Genomic DNA, 27,361 nt, shown 5'->3' with positions numbered 1-27,361 from the left:
TACCAGGAGGTCTGCTCCATCATTCCAAGATCAAGAAACAGCTCTAAAACTATCCTGGGAATTTCAAGTTACTCCCTCTGGGCAACAAAATTTCAGACAAGTTGCTTTCACACCCATCCTTGGTGATAAAACCAAAGAAGTAATGAAAGAGCAAGCAAAGAAAAAGAAAAAGTTTATATAGTTACATTCCAACACTTGCCTCCAAAGCTGTGAAGTATATGATGGCATGCCTGATGGCCATGCCCAGAACTTACTAAAAGCTCCCCAAGTTTTCCTGATGTGTAGCTAACTCTACAGAAGCAGAAATTTCTTCTGAAATAGTACGACTCTGCAGGAACCATACGCCAATTTAAAATCTCGAAACAAGGGATTCAATATTCTAAATTCAAATAGCCACAAACATTTGACTAGAATCCATTTCCTCCCCCCTAGAACCACCTCCCCCATCAGATTATGTAGAGAATTTATATTATCACATATTTAACTAAATGAAACCATAAAATCAGACCAGAAAACCTTTCCATGATTTAAACTATTTGAAAAACCATATATTAATTGTAAAAAGTGGAAGGGTGGAGGGAAATGGAATAGATCCCATATGTACCCTTTTAATAAGTGCTACCAAGTTAGGAAAAAAATCACCGGTGCCACCGAACTAAGAAAATCACCTGTGTATAATGCCAGTGAAAGCTAATTCAGGTTCCTCCCTAAAGAATCAGTAGATGCTAAAACCATCCCATGAAAGGCCAAGGTGGAAGATGACATTTGAAAGATACAAAGTATCATCATACTGGTCACATGGTAATTGCAGGGGGAAAGTGTAGCTTTATAACAGCTTTTGCCACTTGCACCAAGTGATAAAACTCAGTATCGGGAATATTGCGATCATCTACACTAGGCACCTCCCGATGTAAAGTGCAACAAGAAGTACCTATGAAAGTTTCTCACTAAAAATACTTAACCTAAATAGAACAAAGCTTACAGATCTCCCATTGACAAGAAATACAAGGGATAGAAAATTCAAGTTAAATGACTCTATAAGGAAAAGATCAGACAAATCCAGATTATAGGAGGTTCTCTAAGACAACTGACCTGGCCTCTTGAAAGATGTCAATGTCAAGATAAAAAAAACAACAAAGGAAATGTAGAAGTGGGAGAAATGTCCTACAGCTAAGGATACAAAAAAGACAGACACCTTAAGGCTAATGTTAAATCTTAGATAGGATCGGTAGTTTGGTGGTTTGCAGGAGAACATTATTTTCCTTAGAAAAGACATCATGATGTGTTTAGGAGCGGAGATCATGATATTTGCAACTCACTTTCAAGTGACTGGGAGGTATAAACAAAGAGATAAAGCACATGAAGCAAAGCAGTAACAACGAATGAATCTAAACATTCCTTACACTACTTTTTCAACTTTATTATAGGTTTGAAATTCTTCAAAATAAAGTTGGGAGTTGTCATGTCATGAAAATAAAAAATAAAAGGTGTGGGGACTGCTCCAGACTAAAGACCTGCATAAAACTTGATGGGATCCTTGTTTGGAAAAAAATGACCAAAAGAGATACTTGGAAGACAATGCATATTTAAATAGGCCTAGCATTATATGGTATTGGAGACAAACTGATCATTTCTTTCTTGTGTTGATAATGGTAATAGTGTTATACAGGACAACATCCTGACTCTTAGGAGACACATGCCTTAAGTATTAAGGGGTCAAACCTAGTTTAAAGTGCTCAGGTCTGTTTCTTTGGGTCTTCATTACCTTATGAAGGCTCCCATATAACAAAGAACTTATTTTTATGCTTTTCTTCTGGTTAAAAAAATGCAACATAATTTTATATAAAAAGTCCCATCAGATCCTTTTCCCTCTACTTTCCATTCCCTACAAAAGCAAACATACCTTCTAAATTCCACTATAAAAAGAAGTTGTGAGGATGTTACCATTTCTCTAGATCAGCTCTGTCCAATATGGCTGCCACTAGCTATGTGCAGCTTCACTTGAAATATGCCTGAATTTTAATTCTGATTAATTTATATGTACCTTTAAATAGCCACACGTGTCTAGTGGCTATTGTTTTGGACGGTGCAGCTGTAGAGTATATACAAAACCTAGATATGAAAGGCAATATAATTTGCAAGCTTAAATTAAGGACAGGCTTCAGAGAAAGCTATTTGATAAGCTTCTACCACCAGTTAATTCTAGATCAGGAATTACCTTCTTTGAGTTTTCTTATATGACTTTTCACTACAAAAAAATAGGTCCTCAATAAGTTTGCAGAATGAAACTAATCCAACTTAAACCTACCCCAAATCAACAGAATTAGCAGAGAAATCAGTGCATTCAATCAAACATAGAGAAGTATCCTGATTTAAGATGTCACAAGTGTGAAGACTGATTAAAAAGGAACTGATTTATTTGCAGTTTTCGTTTAAAATAACAGGCTCCTTTAGAACACTAAAATATGGCTTCACTTATAAAATGTTATTTTAAACACACACTGCCAGAAACACCTATTGCATAAGATAAGACATTAGCTGGCCCAGAATACTACAAAGTATTGCTGCCACCAAGTACTATATTCTGTCACTTACTTACTACTTGACTTCGACTAAGTTTCTTACCCCATGCCTCAATTTCCCCATCTTTGAATTCAGGGTTACTATACTCTATAGAGTTGTTGTGAGATTTATTGAATAACACATTAAAATAATTTGAAGTACCGTGTTTCCCCGAAAATAAGACCTAGCTGGACAATCAGCTCTAATTAATATAATACCAGGTCTTATATTAATTTTTGCTCCAAAAGACGCAGTAGAGCTGATGGTCGGGCTAGGTCTTATTTTCGTGGAAACACGGTAGTATCTATACATGTAAGCATTCAATGAATATCAGTTGTCACTATTTCCTATCAACTAAGTGCTTATATTTTTCATATATGGAAATAAAACAAACACATACACAAAGTTGCATAAAGTAAAATTACAAAAGAGAAGAATTACAGAAGTTTTGCTCAACCTAGGAAACAATGCTCCTTGGGGCAATCATATTGGGGCAATCAAAAAGCCTGGAACGTTGACATCTGCCTTCTACCAGAGAAAAGGCATGCCATCAAGGTTCAATTTATAATGTATAAACGTATAAATATGAAGATACTGCTTTATGCCAGCATTTTTATTAATGCGAGTTAGGCAACTTTTTTTGAATAACAACTTTATTAGGATATTCACATGCCATATAGTTATCTGTTTAACATAAGGCAATTTAATGTTTTTTAGCACATTCAGATATGTGTAACCGTCACCACAGTTAATTTGAGAACATTTTCATCATCTCAAGAAAAGGAATCCCTTTAACGATCCCCTTCTCTTTCCCCCAAACTCCCCAGCCCTAAGCAATCACTGATCTACTTCCTGTCTCCATAGATTTCCCTATTCTGCTCATTTGACATGAATATAATTAAGTAATATGTGGTCTGTGACTGGCTCTTCTCACTTAGCACACTGTTTTCAAGGTTCGCCCATGTTGTAGTCTGTACATATTAATATTTCCTTCCTTTTTATGGCCAAACAATATTCCACTGTATGAATATACCACATTTTGTTTATCCACTCATTACTTGATGGACATATGGGTTGTTTCTGCCTTTTGGATATGAAAAATGCTACTATAAACATTCATGTGCCAGTTTTTGTGTGGACATATATTTTCTTTTCTCTTAAGTATTTAGACACCATGGACTAGAAATGCTGTGTCATATGGGAACTCTATGGTTAACTGTTCAAGGAACCACCAAACTGTTTCCTCAAGTGGATGCACCATTGTACCTTCCCTCCAGCAGCGTGTGAGGGGAGTTCTGATCTCTCCACATCCTAACCAATATTTGTTATACAAATTTTTATTATAGCCATCCTCGTGCATATGTGGTATTTCACTGTGGTTTTGATTTGCATTTCCCTGATAATTAATGATGTTGCGCAGCTTTCACATACTTATTGGCTATTTGTTTCTCTTTTTTGAAGAAATGTCTATGCAGATCCTTTACCCACTTTTCATTGGGCTATTGGTCACATAATTGTGTTACATGTATGTGTCTTCTATATACAAGCCATTATCAGATATACGATTTAAAATTCCGTGGGCTGTCTTTTCATTTTCTTGAGAGTCCATTTGAAGCACCAAAGTTTTTATAATATTTATAAAATCCAATGTATCTATTTTTGCTTTTGTTGATCATGCTTTGGTGTAAATTGTAAGAATCCATTGCCTATCAATTCCAAGGTAATAAAAATTAATCCCTATGCTTTCTCTAAGAGTTTCATAATTAGAGCTCTTATAACTTCTATCTTTGATATATTTTGAGTTAAACTTTATATGTGGTATGAGGTAAGGGTCCAATTTCATTCTTTTGCATGTAGTTCTCCAGTTCTCTGAGCACCATTTATGGAAAAGACTATTCTTTGCCTGCTGATGGTATTGGTCAGAGATACACAGGTTTTTTTTTATTTCTGAATTCTCAGTTCTGTCCCATTGGTCTGTATGTCTATCCTATGTCAGTATCTCACTGTCCTGATTAATGTTGCCGTGTAGTAAGTTTTGAAATTGAGAGGTGTGAATTTTCCAACTCTTTTGCTCTTTTTCAAGATTGTTTTGGCTATTCTGAGTCTCTTCAAATTCCACATGAATTTTAAATCAGCTTGTCAATTTCTACAAAGACACCAGTTAGGATTCTGACAGATTGCACTGACCCTGTAGATCAATTTGGGGATTATTATCATCTTAACACTATTAAGTCTCCCGACTGATGAACATGGAATATTTTTCCATTTATTTAGATATTCTTTAATTTCTTCTAGTTTCAGTTTTTCTATGAATGTTTTCTAGTTTCAGAGCGTAAGTTTCACACTTCTTTTTTTTAAAGGTATTCATAAGTATCTTATCTTTTTTATGCTATTGTAAATGGAATTGCTTTCTTAATTTCATTCTTGGATTGTTTATTGAAACGGTATAGAATACTGTTGGTTTTTGTGTTGAAGTTGTATATCATGAGGGTGGTACTGGTGGCAATCCGACTCATAGGGTGATCATTAGACTAACTAGGTCGTTCTTGCAGAGTACTTAGTACCTACCCGGGCACACAGTCGGTGTTAAATACTAGTTATGACTACTAAAGTACTTTTATATGTCAAGGGCTTTACAAAGGTATCTTATTATAAAATGTTTATGCAATACCTCCTATGAGCAAAAGTGTGAGTGATACAGTAATTTAAAAAAAATACTGTTCAAAAAGAATGTGTGGTCTTAAATCAGAAACAGATCCTACTTGGCTGTCAAGTGATTTGTATATAGGTATCAGATAAAAAATCTGAATAAGCTTTCTTTTGCAACAAATCTACCTTCATACACTCTTTAATTAAGAGCCTCAGAAAACCATCTACTTTTGAGCCATGTAAATGAAGTTCAGGCCTCCGTACCCTTTCAATGTTTATTATTAGTCTCTTCCATACTTCTTCTGACCACAGGTATTGTTGCAGAGCGAAGCTCCTGCACTGAACTTGACCAATATGCCAGAAGAGTTTTCATCTTGTTTTTCCTATCTTTGGGTTTTCTTTCTCTGAAACCTATTGCATGCTTTTGAATTTCCAGAGAACAGAAACAAAGAGAAAGGGGGAGCCAGGGACGGGGGTGGAGGAATTACAACAGGTAGGGTTCCTACCGGACTGCCGTCTGCAACCCGACTATTCCAGAAAAGCATACTAATTTTTGTTAACTAAAACAATTCCATTCCAAACAACCCTTTAAACATAGGCATCTGCTTGTTGTTCGAAAGCACCATTTTAAAATCAACCAGGTCCACTTTTGTCTCAGCAACATTTGCGTCACTTCTAAATAACTTTAAAATTAGACTTATTTGTTGGAACAATAATAGCCATAACCTACAAACCACAACTTATGCCACAAAGTCCAATCTCAGCCCAGATCTATTTTTGGCTTCACAACAGCTTGAGCTAAAAAAGAATTTCATTGTATTGTTCAAGTTGGGTCATAAACAGTCCCTGACCAAAAAAAAAAAAAGGCAAAACAACATAAAATGCTGTATAAGCTAAAAATGGTACAAAATATGGAAAGAGAGTCAGGTTCAAACATATGCTACATAAATGGAAACATAACTGTGCTCATCTTCGTATGGACTTCCCCTTTATGTTCCCACGAAACTCCATTCTTACATCAACTACAATTCTCAATTAAGTTGTTCGGAAATGTAACTGCTTAGGTACAAGTCTATCTCCCCTCCCCCTACCATAAAGTCTCTGAGCTTTTCAAAGGCAGAGAAGTCACACTGCTGAACAGATGTGTAAATCTGGTTGAGAAGCAGGATGAGCAACATGAGGCATTTGCATCCCACCCCAAAATCACCTAACCCAGACGCTCTCTCAAATGGCTTTAGTTTTCTTGAAACCCTCTAGTTGACTCAAAAGCTAACAGATAGTTGATATCAGTCCTTCTTGAAGTGGAGAAGACTACAGCCTCGGTGAGGACTGCTCGAATCACACCATCTTCTGATGAAAAGTGACACAGCATTTAAGAGCAATGAGACAGAACAAAACAAACTCTTTAATTACTCAAACTGATTATTAGTAAATTAAATCTGTTTTACGTTTTAGCTAACCTACTTGATAGACAATACACCTGAAGTGTTGAGCCATTTAAATGGGACCAAATAAAGGTGATATACTCAGTATTTGTCCAGCAAACCTGGTGGAAAAGCTAACCAGTCTGAGCAAATCAGAACATAAGTTTCCAATTTTCTTTTCCAAATTAAAGCTACTTTCCTCAAGCCCTATTCTGCTGCTCTAGGCTTCTGATTAGGTATATAAAGGGAATCAGAAATTAAAGGAAAAGCAACATGTTCAGTGATCAAGAGATGCACCAAATTTCCATTTATCCAGAAGACTCAAATCACTGGAATTTTCTTGATTGGTATCATGCAATGATGACTGATATTTACAGATAAGGTCCTAAGACAAAGTTCCTCAAATGCCTTTGGAATTTCTGAAGGAAATTCAATTACATTCTAAAACATTTTAGTAACAGGATATTAAAAAAAAAAAAAAAAGACCATGCATGCTTTCTTTCCATCACCCACAATAAACATCACCATCCTAGTACTGAATGCTGTACTGAACCAGACATATGCCTCAGAATCCTTCTTAATAGACCAACCTGGAAATAGAGACAGGACTTAGAGGCATAGTATAAAAAGAGTAAAACTGTGGTGAGCTTATGACTTGGAGCCAAAAAGGCCTGAGTTTAAATCTTATTTATGCCATTCAAAAAGAGAGTGACCATACAATCAATCATCCAAAAAAATACCAGTTTTGAGAGGGACACAGAACAACAGGCATAAAATGAAACTATCCCTAGCAAACAGGACACATGGTCACTGTTCTCAAGCTATATGGACCTTGGGAAAGTTACTTCACCTTGAGTCTTAGATCCACATATGTAAAACGTGAATAATGGGATACAGAATTAAACATTCAGTAACAATAAACCGCTGTCCCATCCCTTCAGCTATATAACTCTATAGTCTATGAGCCTAGCCCAGAGATTTCAGAAACTCTCAACACACCATCCAGCCTTTTAAAGAGAAACATCGGAGAGATGCAAATCCATCCTTGAGAAATTCAGGGTAATTTTCTTTTAATCCACACAATTCTTTTTTATTAGACTTCTCATTTGCAATTAAAAAAAAAAAAAAAGAAGAACAATTCAAATTCAGATACCTGGGTAGAACTAATCACTCAGACCTTTGTTTCCACAGCTTTGCTTTTCATAGCTTCATAAAAGCACTCATCTTCTTGTATTGTGATTTTTTATTTATTTATTTTTTACATGCCTGATGCCAGACTAACCATTCCTAGAAGACAAGAACCACTTCTGTTCCTGGTAGTATCCTCGATGCTTCGAGCAGTTCCTGGCACATAGTAGAGGCTTACTGTTGGCTGAATAACATCACTTTACACATACAACCTTTCCTGACCCAGCCGTAATCCTGCTGCACATTCTCTACCCACAGGGCTGGTCTGCAACTACTTCTGTCCTCATCTTCTTCCCCATCTGAGTTTTCATACTGGTGATGAGTAACAGCAATCCAGAATGTTTCTTCTCTATTAGAGTGGTTTCACCTATTTTCCTAAGAGGAATCCATCTTGAAATCCAATTTGGTATCAGGCTTTTAGGAAATTCCCATTTTAAATCTTTATTCTGACGCTCTGATGCTTCACACAATTTATTAAATTCTAACTCTTCATTCAAAGAAAGAAGACAAAACTGACTCTTCCAACACTGTATTTATCTCCATCAGTTTCCATTTCTTTTTTCTTACTCTCAGTGAACTCTCATTATCCAATCAAAACCATAGTATCTCCCCCAGAAATTAATGTACACTTAACAAAGACCACTTCGATTACTGGAAGATCAGAATCCAATGAAAAAAATTAAAACCAAAGCAAATTAATACAGTCCCAATTCAACAGGCCTGAAATGCCTTCAATGGTAAAATGGTTTTAAATTATGAAGAAGCCCATGGGGTCCCTAAGGCATTTCTAAGGTTTCGTTAAAAAAAAAAAAAAAAAAAAAAAAAAAATGTAGTCAATCATAGATGTGTTTACTTTTTCTCTGCACCGCTGCCCCAGACTCAGACTGCTCTGGGGCTGAGGGTTTCAAGGCAAAACAATGAAGCATTTGACAACCTCAAAAGGTCTGAATGACATTCTAGAAACAAACTTCACTTTGGACTGCTCATTGAAGTACAGATAAACCAAGATACACTGCCCACCTTGAGCTTGGAATGTAGTCAAGGAGAGTAACAATTGAGGCACTCTGTATTTTAAAAGATCTCTCTAGTGGACAGATTAAGAATAGTCGTGAGAAATTTCTTCTTCATGTATCCTAAAAGCCATGAAAATTTACCTGGCAAATCCTCACCCACAGTAAACAACCTATGACTACTTGTTGAAAATATAACTTATTTGAAAAGAAAAAATTTGCTTTAGTTATAGCAGATGGTTCTTATCCCAAGCTAAATAACAATAGTAAGATGGAATTTTAAAGGTCTATTAAGATAGAGTTGGAAACTTTGTGATTTTTTCACTATCCTTCCTCCAGAGAGTTTCTTTTACTCCACAAAAATAATTTTAATCAGATGGGAATAGGGAGAAAAAAAAACTGCAAACAGAAAGAAATTCAGTTTCAGCATGAGTACAATATTAAATGTTCTGAAAGCAGACAGATCCTCAATAACGTAGCCTCAATAAAAACTTCCTAAATCCTTTCCTTTTTTGTTCCTTTGAGAAAATGGTGAAGCAATTTGCATTTACAGCTTAGTTCCTGTTTCCAAAATACCCCTTAAACTTTTTCTTTTCTCTTTTTATGGTAGGTATAAATAGCACCAAATTGTCAAATCACAGCTATTTTGTGTGCTACCTATACAAATAGGTCTGATTTCTGGCCAGCCATAAAACAATTACTGCCCGGATTCCTCTGGCTCTTTGATATCCAGCTTGGCCACAGGGCTTCAAAGCTGGCCTCCAAGACTTTTCTTGGGGCACTACTGAAAAACAACCTCAACAGAAACACAGAAGATAAAATGTTCCCACTCCTATAAACACACAAAGACATAACTACACTACAGAGGTAAAACAATTCGGCAGCATTGTGGTGGGGTTTCTTCCCTCAAGAGAATTTAAGAGGTCCAAGTACTTTGAATTGTTTCTTTAGTGATGCTGGCCAACTACTGTGTTTCCCCAAAAATAAGACCTAGCCAGACCATCAGCTCTAATGTGTCTTTTGGAGCAAAAATTATAGTAAAATAAGACCGGGTCTTATATCATATAATATAATGTAAGACGGGGTCTTATATTAATTTTTGCTCCAAAAGACACATTAGAGTTGATGGTCCGGCTAGGTCTTATTTTCCGGGAAACACGGAGGAATTTCTTCCTCCTCATGTATATGGCTATTTCCCCCATTCTCAAGCCTCCAAAAATTAAGAACTACTTTGCTTTCAGAGAAAATTTCTGATTTACTAGAATAACTTATCCCATGGGAACTTACTGGGAGAGAATGAAAGCTCAGCTTCTTGCGCACATAAAAAGTTATACAGCACAGTATTTGTTCAATGTTGCAAAACTCATTGAAGCTAGAAGCTTTGTATAAGGTTAAATTTGGTTAGAATATCAAACAAGAGGAAATTTATGTATAGGCGATTGTACGTTTTGGCTATAAATTAATAGGACTTTATTCTTACACAGCTTATTAAAAATCACTACATTATATGTGGATGGCATACACACACAAATATCTAACATATACAGCACACATGTGCTTGGAGTACTAGTCAGGCTATTTCCTATTTAGCTACAGCACATACAATACATCTATTACAAGGAAATAGATACGAAGTCCCACCAGAGAAACTTACAATTTAGCATCTCAGAGGAATGGCAAATGCGACATGATTATAAAATCTCCTATTGCCCAGGTTCTTACAATAAAATTGTATTAAGGCTGATACATACAGATACACACACCCCTATACCTGCATCTGTATATCTGCACCTAAGAAGAGAAAGATATGTTGCTTTATCTTTTAATTCTTCTTACCATCATGCCAAATCAGTTTCTCCTTAATCTGATACTTGGGTAGCTCTATCCTAATATGCCAGTTATATGGAAAAAATATTTCACAAATTAAGCAGTTGGCAAACATGTGATTCTAAATGAAAAGTACAGATAATATAGCCTCCCTGTGTACACAAAAGACCGTTTCAGATACTCTGCATAAAACATAAAGGCTACCTTTGAACCCAAAACTCACCTCTTATTTCTCCATCTCCCCTTTACCACATGTAAGAATCAAGCACTTTTAAAACTTTAATCTGAGTTTAGAACTCTTCTGTGATCTTATCCAAGGAATCACTTGTACATACTTATCCAAACACACAGAGCCACGTTTTTAAAAATCTATATAATAAATCAGCTCTTAGAAGTACACAAATGAGCCCTCTCATAATAACCCGAAAACGTACCATCAAAATTGGAGCCACCTGTTTCTAGCTCCGATCTCAAGTACACAGCTTTTATCTCTTAGGTCAAATCTGGCACCTAACATTGGTACTAAATTTCCTCGTAACAATGTGATTGTGTAATCTCTCAAATTTAATTATACTTTTTCTCTGGAGCTTTTAAACCAAGGCCAAATGCATTAACATACAACAAAATTCCCAATGTGAGTGATAAAATGCATTAAAAGTAACCTTTAATCCATGCTATTAACTGATTTTATTCTATTTTGGCACGTTTGAAGTAACTCATCTAAGGATTAGTTAGGCTTTTCTACACTTCTTTTTATCAGGACCCTACCATTCTTGATTTAGTTTTGAGAGAAAAGGGTTTGCAAAAACTATAATAATCTCACAGCTGGAGCTGGCTGGAACGTCCGTTAGTACTCATTGTGCCCTTAATTTGCAGGAAGCCTTTGTGCTCTTCTACTCCTCGTTTTACATGCTGAGCAGTTTTCACTGATAAAGTACTTATAGACCAGTTATTTTGGATTAATGAAAAGCCCAGTAAAATTTTATGTAAAATGGCTGTGAACTTTCTCTTTAAAATACTGAAATGTATCTTCAGTCTTGATTGCATGAAAATCTCAACCCTGATAATTTGCCTCAATAGTTTTCATGTGAGTCGGCAAAGGCAGCCCTAAGATTTTTAAGAAGTATTATTTTCAAACAGAGAAGGAATCCAAAATTTTAGGCTATGAATTCAGATTGAATGGCTGAAGCCTCAGGGCAAACACACTGATTTAATCACGTAGCAGTAGGTTCCCAAATCCTGCCCTCCTCAGCCTTAACAGTAAAGTATTTCCCTGCCCTTTAAACCTATAGCAATAATGCAAACACGTTATACAAAAGGAAACCAACATCGTTGGGGTTTTTAACATTATAACATCAATTTCGGGAGGAGATGACATTGGTCTAATTGTACACTTATCCAAACTGTGATTTTAAAGTCAATGACTTAGTACTTCCTCTGAACTTCAAGCCCCAAAAAGGACATTTAAATATCCAATTATCATGGGTTATAAATCAAACTCAATTTTCACACTTTTTTTTTTTTTTTTTTTTTACAATTTTCACAATTCCATAAAGGGCTTTAGATACAAAAAGCAAGGTCTAACTTTAGAAAGTCTTACTTGAAGTTTTAAAATCTAAGTATAAGCAAAAATGTTGAAATATGTCACATTCCAAGACATGAAACTGTACAGTAATAAATGCTCAAATGACTCATTTTCTGCCACCCTACCTTCCTATAAGTCAAAAGTGCAAATCATAATCAGAGAGTCATATCTAACGCAGCATGTACATTTGCAAGGTAGAATTGATAGTGTCTGAAACCAACAGGGTTAAACAACTTCTTTTGTGAGGCTACTGGCGAAATCTGGAGCAGCTGTCTCACTTTGCCTTTAACGATCATAGCAAAAGCTCAAGGAAGTGATCCAATACAGCGCTGGTCTTCAGTAACCAGATCGTTTCTATTTCATTTTCAACCAAGGGAATGGAAAATGAAAACAAAATTATTCCTCAGTCGGTAAGTTTACTTGACAAGCTCATTTTTACCAACCTTTTAACTTTTATTCACATGTATATCCATAAGAGCTGTTTCTTTTTGGGGTGCAGACAACCTTAATAACTTTTAAATACTGACTACACAAGATAAAACTTCAGATGGCTATCACTTCTTCAAACCCACTTATAAAAACTACTGGAAAATGTTTTAGCTATTCAAGAACTAGCTAAACGAGCTAAAAAAAGAAGCAGCAGTTAGTCATTGCTGTAAACTGTTGAGCCACAGATCTTTGATTTCTATCAGTGAAGAAAGCTGCAGAATTCATACCATTTTATATAGGACCTAAAACAACTGTACAATAATTTTTGTAACAGAAACAAACTCAGTTTCTCTAGGGTTACAATTTCCCACCTAAAACTACTTACACTGTTTAAGACAAACAAGCTCTTTCATCATATATCATCCAGTTATTACCAACACAGCTGAGATGTCTACTCCTGTTCTTTCCTACTTCGCCTATGGAAAACTGGTATTTCAGACATCTAACTAATCAGGACTTACAAATACTGACTTTAAATGGAAATCCATCCTTCTTCAGAAATAATTTTCTGAAGAATGTGAATAAGGGAAACAAAGTAATCAAATCAATGACCCAACAACGTTCTGTTAGCCCTCTGGTTAGTAACTACAGGTTCATACTAGCAAGAAACTCCAAAACAATTTTAAACTAAGTTATGCAGAAATACCCATGCCTGCAACATTCACTTCAATATTTACAATGCATAAAGTTTGTTTTATTCAAGTAAGTTTACCTAAAAAAGATTTTTTTTCCCAAAGGGCAATCTTAATCCAATATTTAATTTTTAATTCCAATCCTGTTTATTTCCACAAAGGTTTGGCCCAAAGCAATTTTAGTTAAATTTCAGGCTAGTATACATTTAGCTATATGCCACAGTTCAGAGATACTGCTTATAAACCATCTGATACACTTTCTGATGATAACAGATCCTATCATTTTACTCTACCAGTGTTGGTTTCCTAAAGGAGAAAAATTAAAACAAACAAAAAACCTCTATGAACTAAAATACACCACAAATGGGTGTTCCTGAATTGACATATATATGAATGGCTGACTTGTTTTAAAAAGTAAACCTCAACTACTGGGTTAATAAGTGTCACTTTAAGGGATTTAAACCAGAAATTCTTCAAATAAAATTAAATAAATTGGTTCGCAAGTAATTAACGATGGGATTTCAATAATGTAAAACTATCTCTATGGCTCAGGAATTTAACTGGCTATGTTCAATATAATATGCCTGCTTAGTGGGTCTTGGAGCCCACTGCCTGTAAAATCTCCCATGGAGATTCAAGACCACCCATTGAAAAATAGTACAACATTATTGCCTCAGGCAAGACGCTGGTACATAAGACTGGTTATTCAAGTCTTTTAAATACTATTTTATTGAGGGATTGTGGGAGGTGGGGGAGGGGGATTCATGAGTGGTGGGGGAGGAAAACTCAGACATAGGAAAAAACAGTAATTTCTAAAGCAGAGGTTCCTATACACCCCTCCACTCCTCATCCCACCCCAACCCCCTTTTTTAAACAGCTACATAAACAAAGTAATAAGTGCTCAATTTCAGAGAGAATTACATTATACTCCATTTGAACAGGCTACAAAGTACTTTTATTTGAAAAGCTGCTTCTCCGCTGTTATAAACAATTTTACTACAGCACCAATTTCAGACAAGAGAAGATGGCTAGGGAGATGGGAGGTGGCATTAGGAAAAACTCACTCAGTGTCTTTCAATGCCTAAAACAGTTGATCCAATAAAGATCCTTTAGAGAAAACGTTAAGTCTATTTTTTTCCTCCAAGTAAGCAAATCATACAGGAAGGCTTTTCTTTTCTAGGGTACTGCACCCTGTCTCTTTAAACTCCAGGCCTGCCCCATTTCCCACGCATTCAATGAAAGCAACACGTTTGCTGGCCTCCAGCCCACAATGTCAAGTAGTTTTCTTGCTATTGAATTTCAAGATTATTCTTTTGGATCATTTGCCCTTTAGTTTTAAGCACGCCAAAGCAAAAATAATGTCTTTCTACAATAACATAAAGAAAATGCTGAGGTCTTTACAAGTCCCCAAGTAGAGAACACCTTATCCTTCAGTCTTCCTTTCACTGCAAAACATGCCGCCCCCCTCTATGTGCTCTAAATAAGGGCCATTTATACATTATCTTGGTCTGCTACGGCTCTGTCTGTCCTATAATAAAATTCTATGAGTACATTTATTTAATTTAGTACCAAATTTGGAATACACAACAATCTGCAATACTCAGACCAAGTTTCCATATTACTCAAACTCGCAGGTCTTCAATTGGTCCCTCAAGTATTTCGTTAGCAAGGGTTTTAAAACAATGACTTTATTTTCTATCTTTGCAGTTAGGACACCGACATGAATGAATGGAACAATAAAAATAGGAAGCAAATAGTGTGAGCTGTTGTCATAGTGCCAAAGAATATATCTTTCTCATTCTCATACATGGCTTAATCCCGAAGAAAGGAACCTCGGCCATTATGAACCCCACTTAGAAGTTTCTCAAAAGGAATAGAAATAGTCAAACAAAATTTTATCAGTAGAACTAAATTAAGCCCAAGGAAAATAATGTTATTCCAAATGCTAACAAATAGAACTTAAAGTAGCAATTTTAGTCAAGTAGCGAATAAAGAAATGTTCAGATCACAAACATCAGTTTCTGTATTTCGTATTCTAAACTTGAGTTAATTTGGGTAATGATAATATAATTTGGGAATTTTGTAAAAGCATCTCATACAGACTTATTTTTACTTGACATATAGTTTTACTGTGTATTTGAGCAAGTATACTTTTAGTGGCTATTTTTTTTTTTTTTTGTATTAAAAAGGTAAAGATGCTTCCCACAGATTGTAATATCATGGACTCAATCAGATAAATTTCAGATTGCAAAAAGACCTTTTAAGACAACTAAAATTAAATCTCTCATTTTGCAGAAATTATTAGTTTTAGTTGTGTTTAAGGAATATTCGTATCTGCACTGTATATAAAACACAATATTACCTTTTGATTTTAATTTTTTTAACTTCTGGTTATTTTTGTAGTCTATATGTGAAATAGTATCTTGTTTGTGTTTATGCAATTATGCATCAATTCTCCATCCAAAAAGGACCACTTCTCTCCCTGCCCTAAACATATTATTTTTGCCTTAGTTTTGGTAGTTTAGGGTAATTTTTATTTTTCGTAACTTAGTGTTTAACTTCCAAAATATATATAAAGACACAAACTGGAAATGGGTCTTTACTTCCGATTATAGATCCCATTTGTTTCTAACTCCATTATCATACGTTCAAACATGATGAGAGTTCTTTCATTTGTAGTCAATTTCTAAAGTCAAATTTAGGCTCTGGAGAATTTTCTAACACAACATATCAAGCTAAACATATTAATTAACAAAGTTATCCTTATCAAAACTCCATGGGGGGGAAATCAAAACTTTTCCAAACATTCCTAAGTATTCCAAAAACATATACTGTACTGAAATATAAAATATAGTTGCCTTCTGTTACGAAAACTATCTTATATGAATCATGTACTTATAAATCAGGTTAATCTGATTAATTTTATGACTGTAATACAATAATTAAGAAAGATAACATAATTCACAGAAATCTTACAATCAACTTATGAAACATGCATATAGTAATGTTAAAATAAACCACTCAAACTGACGTGATTAAAACTTTAAATAAGATATGAAAATGTCCCTTGAAGAAGACATTCCTCTATATGTTCAATATGCGATTACTTAAACAAAACCAAAAAAAAAACAAAACTAAAAAGTTTATTGTAAACATGTCCATATGTTTAAATATTTACTTTTAAATATTTAACACATTTAAAATCTAGTTTTACTTTCACATTAGATGTGTCAAGAAAGCTTGAAAAATGCAACAAATTTTACTGATGACAAGAATTTTCCAATATCCCACCTCCCCAAAATAACTTCTATTACTATTTTACTATAGTATTTTTTTCCATCTTTTCATTGATGTATTTTTATCTGTCACACAATTCTCAAAATGTAGGTAACGATGCATAATTCTGCCCATTCTGATATGAAGTAAATGGACTGAATCAAGTAGTAAAATCAATGATTATGATAAACCAAAAAAAGGGCCTCCACAGAAATACTGTCAAGTAGCATTAACTACAAGCTACTGTGTACCTTTTATGACATAAGAAAATTATCATTTACTTGCTTCTCTTTAAAATGTCTGTATTTATGTATTTTTGTATAAATTAAATCCTTAGTCCTTCGACAATTCCCTTTAACAAGTTAAAAACAATAACTAAAATTATCTTCATCGACCTAAACTTTATGCAGCATGTTGCAGGTAAAGTCTGGAAGGGCACTTGCTCTTCAAGATACCTTCAATTAAGTATTTGAATTATTAAATAGAAAACCCTGCAAGTATGTTGAGTGATCAAAGATTTGATACAGTGTCTTCTAACTTGTCTACATGATAATGTTAGTCCAAGTCCCCAATTATTATTCCATTGGTATAGAAACAAAAGAAGTTATCCGATACTTCATAAAAGCAAACTGAGTGACAAAATGTCAAGGTCTGGCCTACATTATATGAAACATCAATCAATCAATCAGTCAAGTTTCATAAAAAACCCAATGATCTAACAATCTGGTCAAGAGCCATATTTAAGGAAGAAGTTTCAAATAAACACAGGGTGTCTTGAGTTCTTGGAATGCTCCAACCCCCAAGTAGTTGATGGCTGGTGTAAATGACAACAATATAATCAGAAAGTAATTTTCATAACTAAAACTTAATCACCTACTTGGTGAATTACCCTTGTTATCTTCTACTTCCCTATTATTACAGCAAGTCTTTTACCCATTTCACTGTTCACTAATCATTAAAAAGAGTAAAATTTCAAAATATCAACATTTTGTTTTTCAAAAAATCATTCTCAAACTACTACACTTATGAAAAGTGAAAAATAAAATACAGCAGCACTTATCTATTATCTAGCATAACTAACCAATGTACAGTTGTCATATAAGTGCAAATTATTTCATCATTATAAAAACAGATCAAAGACACACTCAGAATTTATCCATTTTTAAAAACTAAGGAAAAAATAATATTTCAAAGCTAGGAAAGCCCACAGAGCTTATTCAGTCCAAACACATCCCTCCTACCTCCCAGGCCAAGGCTTCCTGCTGCATTGCTAAATACTGTTCCTACCAGTTACTGGAATACATCTGTCTATTTTTAAAGCTAAAAGGCTAGTTGTATTTCAGGGATTAAGTAGTAAAAAAATGATAGACCTGGCCAAGTCTCTCAAATTTGTGTCTGGCTTTCAAAACAGCAGCCAAAGTAGGTAAAGGAAAAGAGAGAAAAGGAGAAAAATTCATTTTGCCTATAACATAACCTAAAACACATTCTAGAAAATGTGTTTCCCAGCCGACACAATGTTTCCTGCTAAATTCAAGTGGTGGTTCTGTTTACACAAAGTCAATTACAAGAGGTACAGAAGAAATGACTTTTAGGATACTAAGTAATAATTTACCACTTAAGGGAGTGGAAGCTCAAGTCTGGATTCTAACACTCTTTTTCTGACTGATAATAGCTACGTGTATGTTATATTGTTGCCAAAACTTCCAAAGTCTAGACTACATTGATCAAAGGTATGGATACTACTTATCTATAGTGATACAATGTAGTCCCATCTTATCTGATGTGTGTGGAACTCTACTGCAATACAGGAGGTGAGTGCAGGACTGACTGAAGCATACACGTACTGGTGCTAAAAGCTGCATATGATGGAAAGTCGCTTCCCACTTCTCCTCAGTATTTCTGTACACAGGTAGGGACAGTCATACAACAAGCATGTCTGATAAGACCGTCTGGAGCTCTACCAACATTCTGAAGAACCCATACCACTAAAAGCAACCATATCCCAACAACCTCACCTCTCTAGTTTTCACTGAGTCACAAAACAACTGATTATGATACAGGAACAGGAAAAGAAGTCAAACAAAACATTTTTTTTAAAATAGAAGACTATTTCTTCAGTGCAAGGAAAGCGTTCATATTCAGCAACTCATATTAATGTAGTATTTTTGGCAAAAGTTATGGATGACATGAAATCTATAATGAACCTTTTTTAAAACATTCAAAATGTTTTATAGACCTGAAACTAATTTTTAAAATGTTATAAATTTTTATTAAAATAAATAGATACCTGGAATAATCTCTCCCAACACGACCCTGGAGAGAGGAGGAGGAAGGAGGGCATAAAAAAAACCTACCTGCAAAAATTAAAGGCATCTTGCAGACTAAATTTATATCTAGAAATATCAAGAGGTATGTAAATCTCCCTACTCTCTAAGCCACTGCTACTGGTGTTAATATTTTAGGAAATTGTTCATGTATATTTTGCTTTTTAAATTCAATACATACACAGCTTTTGTCCGGGTGTTGATGGGAAAATAACTAACTAATGATTTCTTCTGGAAAGAAGCAAAGAAAAAAAAAATCTACATTTGGCAAAATTAAATATTTTAAAATGTGTTTGACTCAGAATATCAATCTTCTAACGTGGGTAATAACTAATTAAATTCAACTTATCATCTTTATAATTGTTTATGAATATTATTTTACATGAAAGGATCTCAGAATTAAGTTCAGAATAAGCCATACTTTTAATAAAAAACGATGGTGCGTTGATTCTCGCCAAAAAGTTAATTGTTAACTACTACATACCAACTAAATCACACCCAAATGCTAGCCTTATCTTTTTAGAAATTCAATGATAATAGCTTTCTTCAGGCCTCAACCACTGAAAACTTCTCACACTCCAGTTAAAAGAATTAGGTCATACAACATTATTTCTTAAAACAATGTTCTATATCCTTCATGGAATTGCAACCCTACCACAATGTGGGGGGTGGGGGGAAATCTCAGAGGATACCTACCATTCGGTAACAATTTTTCCTAATGATTTGATCTCAAAGGAAAACATTACATTAACCCGTAAAATGAATTTGATTTTGCCTGCAAGTAGCTATAGAACTTCTTTCTTTGAAACAGCATCTACCATGGTTACCACCACTTAATTAAATCTTAGATCATGTCTACAAAAGCAGTTATTGCTGAACATTTGTCTGCTAATATAAGTGAATAATGACTCAGTGTTTTAAAAGTAAACATTTACCACCATTTATTACTAGTTATCTTCGCACTAGCACACTTGTGACTCATTGTGTCTACACGCAAGATCACTTCACATTTCTCGGCTGCTGACTGAAAGTAAAATGAGAGGCTGCACAAAGATGAAGACTCTCAAGTGTCCTTTCCAGCTCGAGAAGACACAAGCACGTTGAAGGCAGGGACCTCCTCTTTGCCTCACTGACGTCCTCCCCCAATCCTTTCAATGCATCATGCACATATAAAGTCTGTTGCTTAAGCACATTACCAAGCCCCCAAATTATATTCTTCAACAAAACCCCAAAACCAAACAGGAAAACAAAACAAAATAGATCACTGACAAAATTAAAAACATGTATATGGCAAAAAGATACTATACATTAGGCTACAAGAGAAAGAAACAAAATAACATCCTACAGATTAAGTTAAAAAACAAACATCCCAGTAGCTTTCTTAAAGACAAATGATACAAAAAGAAGTCAATAAAGAGGAAATCCAAATGGTCAGTAAACATATAGAAAGTGCTTAAGCCCACTGGAAACCAGAGAAATGCAAATGAAAACAAAAATATATCATATTTCAATGAAATATCAAAAGTAAGAAATCTTAAAACATGTTGAAGATATAGAGAAAATGGTACTCATTCCCTGACAGAGTATAAACTGTCACCAACTACTTTGTAGAGCAATCTGACAATGTCTAGTACAAATGCAAACATACCCACAACTCAAATTCTAGGCCTATATTCAAACTCTTGTTCATTTGTACAAGGTAATACGTACAAAGATGTGCACTGCACAGAATGGAAAATGACCTATATATTCCTTAATAAGGGAACAGAAAAGCAAGCATAGAACATATTCCTATGATGAAATACTAAGCAAACAAATGAAAGGGAATGAATTGGCTCTCGACAAATGAAATATGAAAAGGTTCAAAAACGTATGAGTGGGGAGCGCGAAGCAAGATGCAAAATTATTCACTCATGAAAATGTTCTGGAATTAAATAGTGGCAATTGTTGCACAGCCTTGTAAATATACTAAAAACCACTGAATTTTACATTTTAAGTGCGTGCATGTTATAGTATGTGAATTACATCTCAAATGAAAAAAAAATGATTTGCCCAGTACGATACAGTTCATGAATATTTTAAGACAGAACATCACATTACTTGTAGCAACATAAATGTGCAAATTTACATAAATAGATGGAAGAAAGGCTGAAGAGTTAGAAGAAAAGGTTGAGAAGCATTTAAAAATTTTAGCTGAATCTGTAATACTTAATTCCCTAAAATCAAAACAAGGAAGCAAATATGATAAAATGTAAACACTTGTTCATTCTTAGCAGTGGGGATTTGAATGTTTGTTACATCATTCTTTCCTTTGTATTCTCCTTTGTATTTTTTGAGGAATACAAAAAAGGGCACAAAACAGGCATATCATAAATGAAAACGGTAAATATATAGCACATACATAAAGATATGTGGCGTTACTAATCAAATAAATGCAAATAAAAATGAGGCATAGTCTCATCCAGGAAATTGGCAAAGATTAAAAACAAAACAAAACAAAACTAGTAATTTCCAGCATTGGCAACCATGTAGGGAAATGGGCAGTCTCCTAACACCTGGGAAAGTACAAACTGGTACAGTCTTTTTGGAGGAAAGTTTGGTAATGCATATCAAAATTTACAATCTATATACCTTGACTCAACTACCTCCCTTCTGGAAATTTAACATGAGGAAATTATTGAAAAGCTATAAAAATGAACATCAAAGATGTTCCCACAGCAATAGTCATATCACATTCAAACTGAGGACAATCTAAATGTCCAAATAATGTGTAACAACCTATATTCAACGTAATACCACAAAAGTCAGGCTTAAAAAGATCATATTCCATTATATACCACAAGGACAGGAATGTTCATCTGTGCTTTATCCCCAGCTCCTAGAAATGGTCTAGGCACATAGTAGGAGCTCCAAAAAAAAAAAAAAAAGAAAAAAAAAACTTGTTGAATGAATAAATGTTAATTTATAGTTAGTTAATATTTAAAAGTGTGTGTGTCCACACACAAATATATAGTATATGTAAATATGTCTACCAAAGTATTAATTATGGTTATCTATGAAAAATTTGGGGCTAACTCCTTTCTTTCTATTTCTACTTTGATTTTTCTACAATGAACACGTATTTATAAATTAGAAAATAACACGATTTTCATTTGCATGTAAAAAAATAATACATGAGTTCTTCGTAAAAGCTGCTCTGTACAACTGTACAATGTAATTTCTCAATTTCTATGATATCTAAGTTTTTTAAAAACTTATAAATTATCTGTAACACTATCAATAAGCAATTATTTATCTACTCTTTTCAGACAAATTATATAGTTTCAAAAATGAATACAGCACTATAAACAAGAATAAGGAGAACCACAAAATATGAGAAAAAATGAAAGCATTGAACTATATATATATGTTATGAGGAAGAGGACAAACTAGAGACTGTGGCCACACACACACAAAACAAAATGTTGTGAAAGACTTTCACTCAGACAACAGAATTTCTCTTTCTACGTTATCTTCTTCTCGGAAGAGTAAAAACATAAACTCAAACAAAGTATCAAAGCCAAAGGAACAAATTATAGAAATTTATATTGTTTCTATTAAGACACTGTGAAAGTAATGTTTCAGAGATCAAAAATATTCTACAATCTGATCAATAAAGATTAAGATCGAGTAAAGTTCAGTAATATATCAAATCCTTGCCTCATTATGTAATTGGTATAATTGTATTTAACATCTTCCCCCAGTCCCAAGTAGCTAAGCTTTCCAAGTTCTCTTTTGAAGACTGAAGTTACTAGGAGATTTAAAAATAAAAATAAAAAAAAATTCCACATCTTAGAACTGTAAAAGCTGTGTTAAGTACCAGGGATCATCTGTAATAGATGACCAGAAAAAGAGCTAAAGGGCTACGGCTGGTCCATGGAACTGGAAGGAAACATCAAGGAACCAAGAGAAGGAATAAAGGATCTTTAAGGTAAAATTCTGAAACCAGTTGATACCGCTGTCCTATCTACTTCTGCGAGGCAATTGTACAGAGTCACTTAAAATGATAGACATAAAAGGATTCTGCAGAATACAGATAACCCAGCATCAAATGGACAATGATAATAACTGTGAACTACATCCCGTAAAACCCAAATTCGGATTATCCTTTTCTGAAAAAAGTTGTTAGGTAATTGTTACACTGGTATTTAACCATGCAAATAAATACCTTGGAAGATTGATCTTTTCTTTTCATTAAATGAGTGTTTTTATTAGCAACAATAATAATGGTTTTAAAAAGTCAGCTTCCACATCTGAATAGGGCAATTAATCTGTGCCAGGTTATATACTGAATATTTTATTTTACATCAGGGGTTTTCCAAGCATAGTCCAGGGACCCCAGGATCCCCAAGACCTTTCCCAGGAATTGGTAAAGTTAAAACTCTTTTCATAATAACTCTAAGACATTATTTGCCTTTTTCACTCTCATTCTCTCATGCATGTACAGCAGAGTTTTTCAGGGGCTACAATGACCTGTGATAACAACAGTGAATAACAGAGTGAACACAGAAGCACAGAAGAGGATCCAGTTGTTGTCTACTAAAACAAACATTAGAGATTTGCACACAAAAAGTAAAACAATGCCACTCTTCTCACTTTTTGTTTTAGAATTTGTTTAAAATGTCTCTGATTTCATTTCTAATAAAGTAACTATTAATAGACATAATTTACATAGAAAAAGCTCTTTTGAGTCTTCAGCTTTTAAGTGTAAAGGGGTCTTAAAACCAATAAACTTGAGAACAGCTGATTCATATTTAATCCTCAGCTTGTGAGGTAATGGTTCTCCTCTATCATCATTCCCTTAACACAAGTGAGAACACAAATGAGAGAACAGACACAGAAGTTACTTGCTCAAGGTAACAGGAGGCATCTCTTAAATCAGCACTTGAATATGTCTTTAATTCCTAATCCTAACGCTTCACCACTGAGCAACAATACCTACCCAAGAAAGTTAAAGATCACATTTAGATAGCTACATGTTAAATCCCTGTTTAAAAGGCAATATTCTACATTGGGTCTTTACTTCTTGTCCTTCAGTCTTAAAAAGTAATGCGTGTTCACTGGAGTGCTTTTCAATATACAGAATTAACTTAAAAAAAAAAATCAAACACTACAAAAATAACCTCCCATCACCACCAACACCATAAACACCCACTAAGGAAAACTACTGGTAAGAGTCTGTGCCCACTCACCCAGGATTTATTTATATACATACACACATATATTTGTTTTATCTGTTTAAATACATTTTAAAAATGAGATCACACTGATTTGGCAATTTGCCTTATTTAACTTAATATATCTTGAAGATCTTCACGCATCTACAAAGAGATTTACCCTTTTTTTATAGATCACCACCATTTACTCCTACCCAACTGAGGTCCCCTATATGACTTGCTTCCAAATTTCTGCTATGAAAAAACAGTCACAAGAAATGTTATATATTTGTGTAGTTGTAAAGCCATATCTGTTGGAAAATTCCTAGAAGTAAAATTTCTGGGCCAAAGGGTATAAAGATTTAAAATCATATTAGATTTTGTCAAATGTCCTCCAAAATGTCTGTGCCCAATTTATTCTCACTAACAGCATGAGATTTCCTCTAGCAATTGAGCTTTTAAATGCCTTCGAAAATTATACTATATGTTGCTTCAAAATGCCAAGTAACAAAACTGTTCTCACTGATCATCTTAATTCCATACAAAACTCTACACAAATCTTGTAACACTCACTGAATGTATCAGTATAGTCTTCCATCTTTATTTTTTCTTTACACCTTTTAAACTCCTCAGAAGAGAAAATACATCAGGTGCACATACTGTGTTTCCCCGAAAATAAGATCGGGTCTTATGTTAATTTTTGCTCCAAAAGATGCATTAGGGCTTATGTTCAATCATGCTAGGGCTTATTTTCTGATTAGGTGTTATTTTGGGGGAAACACGGTAATACCTCCAACTAGAAAATCCTCAAATTTTAGGTGCCCTGATAAAAAGTTATCCAAATTATTTCAGAAGACTAACACAAATCAGAACTACACCTTAAAGCTGGGCTCAAACACTTAAATCAAAGGAAAGTTATAAGTGTGGATTTATTATGCTTTATATGCCCATTCAAAGGACTAATGCTACAAATAAAAAGCCATCATACCAGTGGCCAAATTAGCTTACATAAAATAATAAGCAACAGATTTCATATCATAAATGTCAGTGGAACAGATTGTAATGGTAGGGATGGCTGTAATTGAAAAGAAAGTTCACTCAAATTCACATCATACTAAAAATGAAAACATTAATATTTTAAATGAAATGTTTTGAATGTGACTATTCATTTCAGTTATATCAGACTATTATAAATCTTTGGTACTAATAAATAAGATATGGTCTTTTTTTGCAAGTAGATAGTTTTAAAATGCATTATACTCTGACCTGCCTATTCTGTAATGGATAATGGATATTCCAGGCTTCATTATTTCATCAAAATCTCTTCTCTATGACTTTGTGCTAGTAGTTTTAAATTGAAAGTCTTCAATACACCTCTGGAACAGAGTAAAACCTCATTAATTCAAGTCCAATCAGCTCAATTCTGAAAGGGTATATGTAATTCTCATTAGGCAACAAGTTAAAAAATACTATAATTTCTTCCTCTACAAGTTCTCATAATATTACTGTGAAATAAAGGAAATCAACCTGAAAATTCACTTCTGCAAGCCAAAGATTTATGAAACTAAGACCTCATCCATCTCCGTGGCTGAGAAGTTTGTCCTCAGTTCTGAGGTCCACTTCTGTTTATCTGCTACCATATACAATGAAAGTGATCTAACTTGTTATTAATAGCCCTTGAGTAGAGTATGTGCATTTCTTTTAAATATCTTGTAACTCAGATTTTTCTACAAAGCCATTTTTGCAGTTTCTCCCTTTTCCAATCCTAACATTGACAGATCTATAATATCACAAATACAGCACCTTACAAGGTATAGAAATAGACACAGATGCCTGCCACTCTTATTCTGTATTTATTCTTACCATTTTGAAAGACATTATAGGCCAAAAAGTAAGTCCCAGTGTTAAGTGGCATGTTTGGTGTTACATGAATTTACAACTACCTATTCCCAATGAACAGAGAAACCTTCTCCTGCAATCTGAATCATGTGTAATTACAGTATGACAAGGTCTCTCCTGGGCTATGTAAGCTGGCTTTTTTCCCAGGACTTGTCACATCATGGGAAGCACACATACAAATAAAAATCCAAAAATAAACATTTTCAAACAATGGCTTATAGACTGACTACGTAAAGAAACTCCACAGTTGAGAATAAAAATTGAAGAGCCCAACGGACAAGCCAACAATCTCACTAGAGATGTCTGAGAAGACACAGGTGATACCACGGGGCTTACCACGCAGCAACTCCCAGGTATGGACCAGGCAGGCAGCGCCATCACGGTCCCTTTTGGTGGACCGAAAAGCACCAGGTATGGCAAATAAAGGGGGACATCACCACACACACCCACTGAAGCAGAGAACACTGGTGGAATATGGGAAGCGTGGTCATCTTTCATTTCATCAGGCCAATTTGTTGATTGTTCAGGCACCTAAACAAAGTTATCTTAAGAGCTACATCTACTGCCACCTGACTTCGTTTTCCTCAAGCAATAAATACGGCTTTCTGTGTTAAGTGTATTTCACCTCAAGGTGAACAGCAGCCAAGGAGGCATAATAGTGTGTACCAAGGATCTTAGAAGGTGGTTTCTTTTGTTTAAACTCCTCCGCAGTGGCTCTATGGACACGCAGGAAAGGGAGAGCGAGATTCCAAGAAGCATCATACCCGATCTCATGTAGTGACAGAAACTTGACAATACTCATCCTTATCACAGGTTAGAGGAAATATGAAGTGTAATATCCCTGGTTGTATTTTGATAGAAAATGCTAACAAAATCTAAATGTTATTTCCTATAGGCATGCATATTCCTACACCTCTATTAGAAGCTGGTTCATTTATTAGCCATCCAGCAAAGCCCATCAAATTCAACTGCTCAAGTTTTCAAGAGAAGCTATAAAACAAACCATTAAAAGCAACATATACAATCCTATGTCCCATTACATGAGCTCTGGAAACAAAAATAAGCACCCACACAAGCTTCTGCCACCGATAAGACACACAGCGTTTCTCTTTATTCAGCCCCTGAATGTTCAATAATTCCCACATAGCTCTAAGCAGAATGCATTTATTATGAGGTTACCCTAAGAAACTGCAGGAGTTCTAGATGCCAATAAAGATTACGGATCAAATGGAAGACAACTACTAACTATTGTGTCGACTTAGATAAATAAACCTGTTCACAAACAAAGCATCTTATTGTAT

At 34.6% G+C, this 27,361-nt stretch overlaps 1 protein-coding gene across 2 annotated transcripts in view; it reads right to left on the bottom strand.

Moving 5' to 3' along the window:
- The window catches only part of MLLT3 (MLLT3 super elongation complex subunit), a 261,128-nt gene that overhangs the window by 231,021 nt on the left and 2,746 nt on the right, over window positions 1–27,361 (bottom strand). The window lies entirely within an intron of this gene.

Source organism: Rhinolophus sinicus, linkage group LG04 (genome assembly GCF_036562045.2).
Source record: "Rhinolophus sinicus isolate RSC01 linkage group LG04, ASM3656204v1, whole genome shotgun sequence".
NCBI lineage: Eukaryota > Metazoa > Chordata > Mammalia > Chiroptera > Rhinolophidae > Rhinolophus > Rhinolophus sinicus.
Note: the sequence above shows the minus strand (reverse complement) of the source record. Positions and strands in the feature narration are given on the sequence as shown.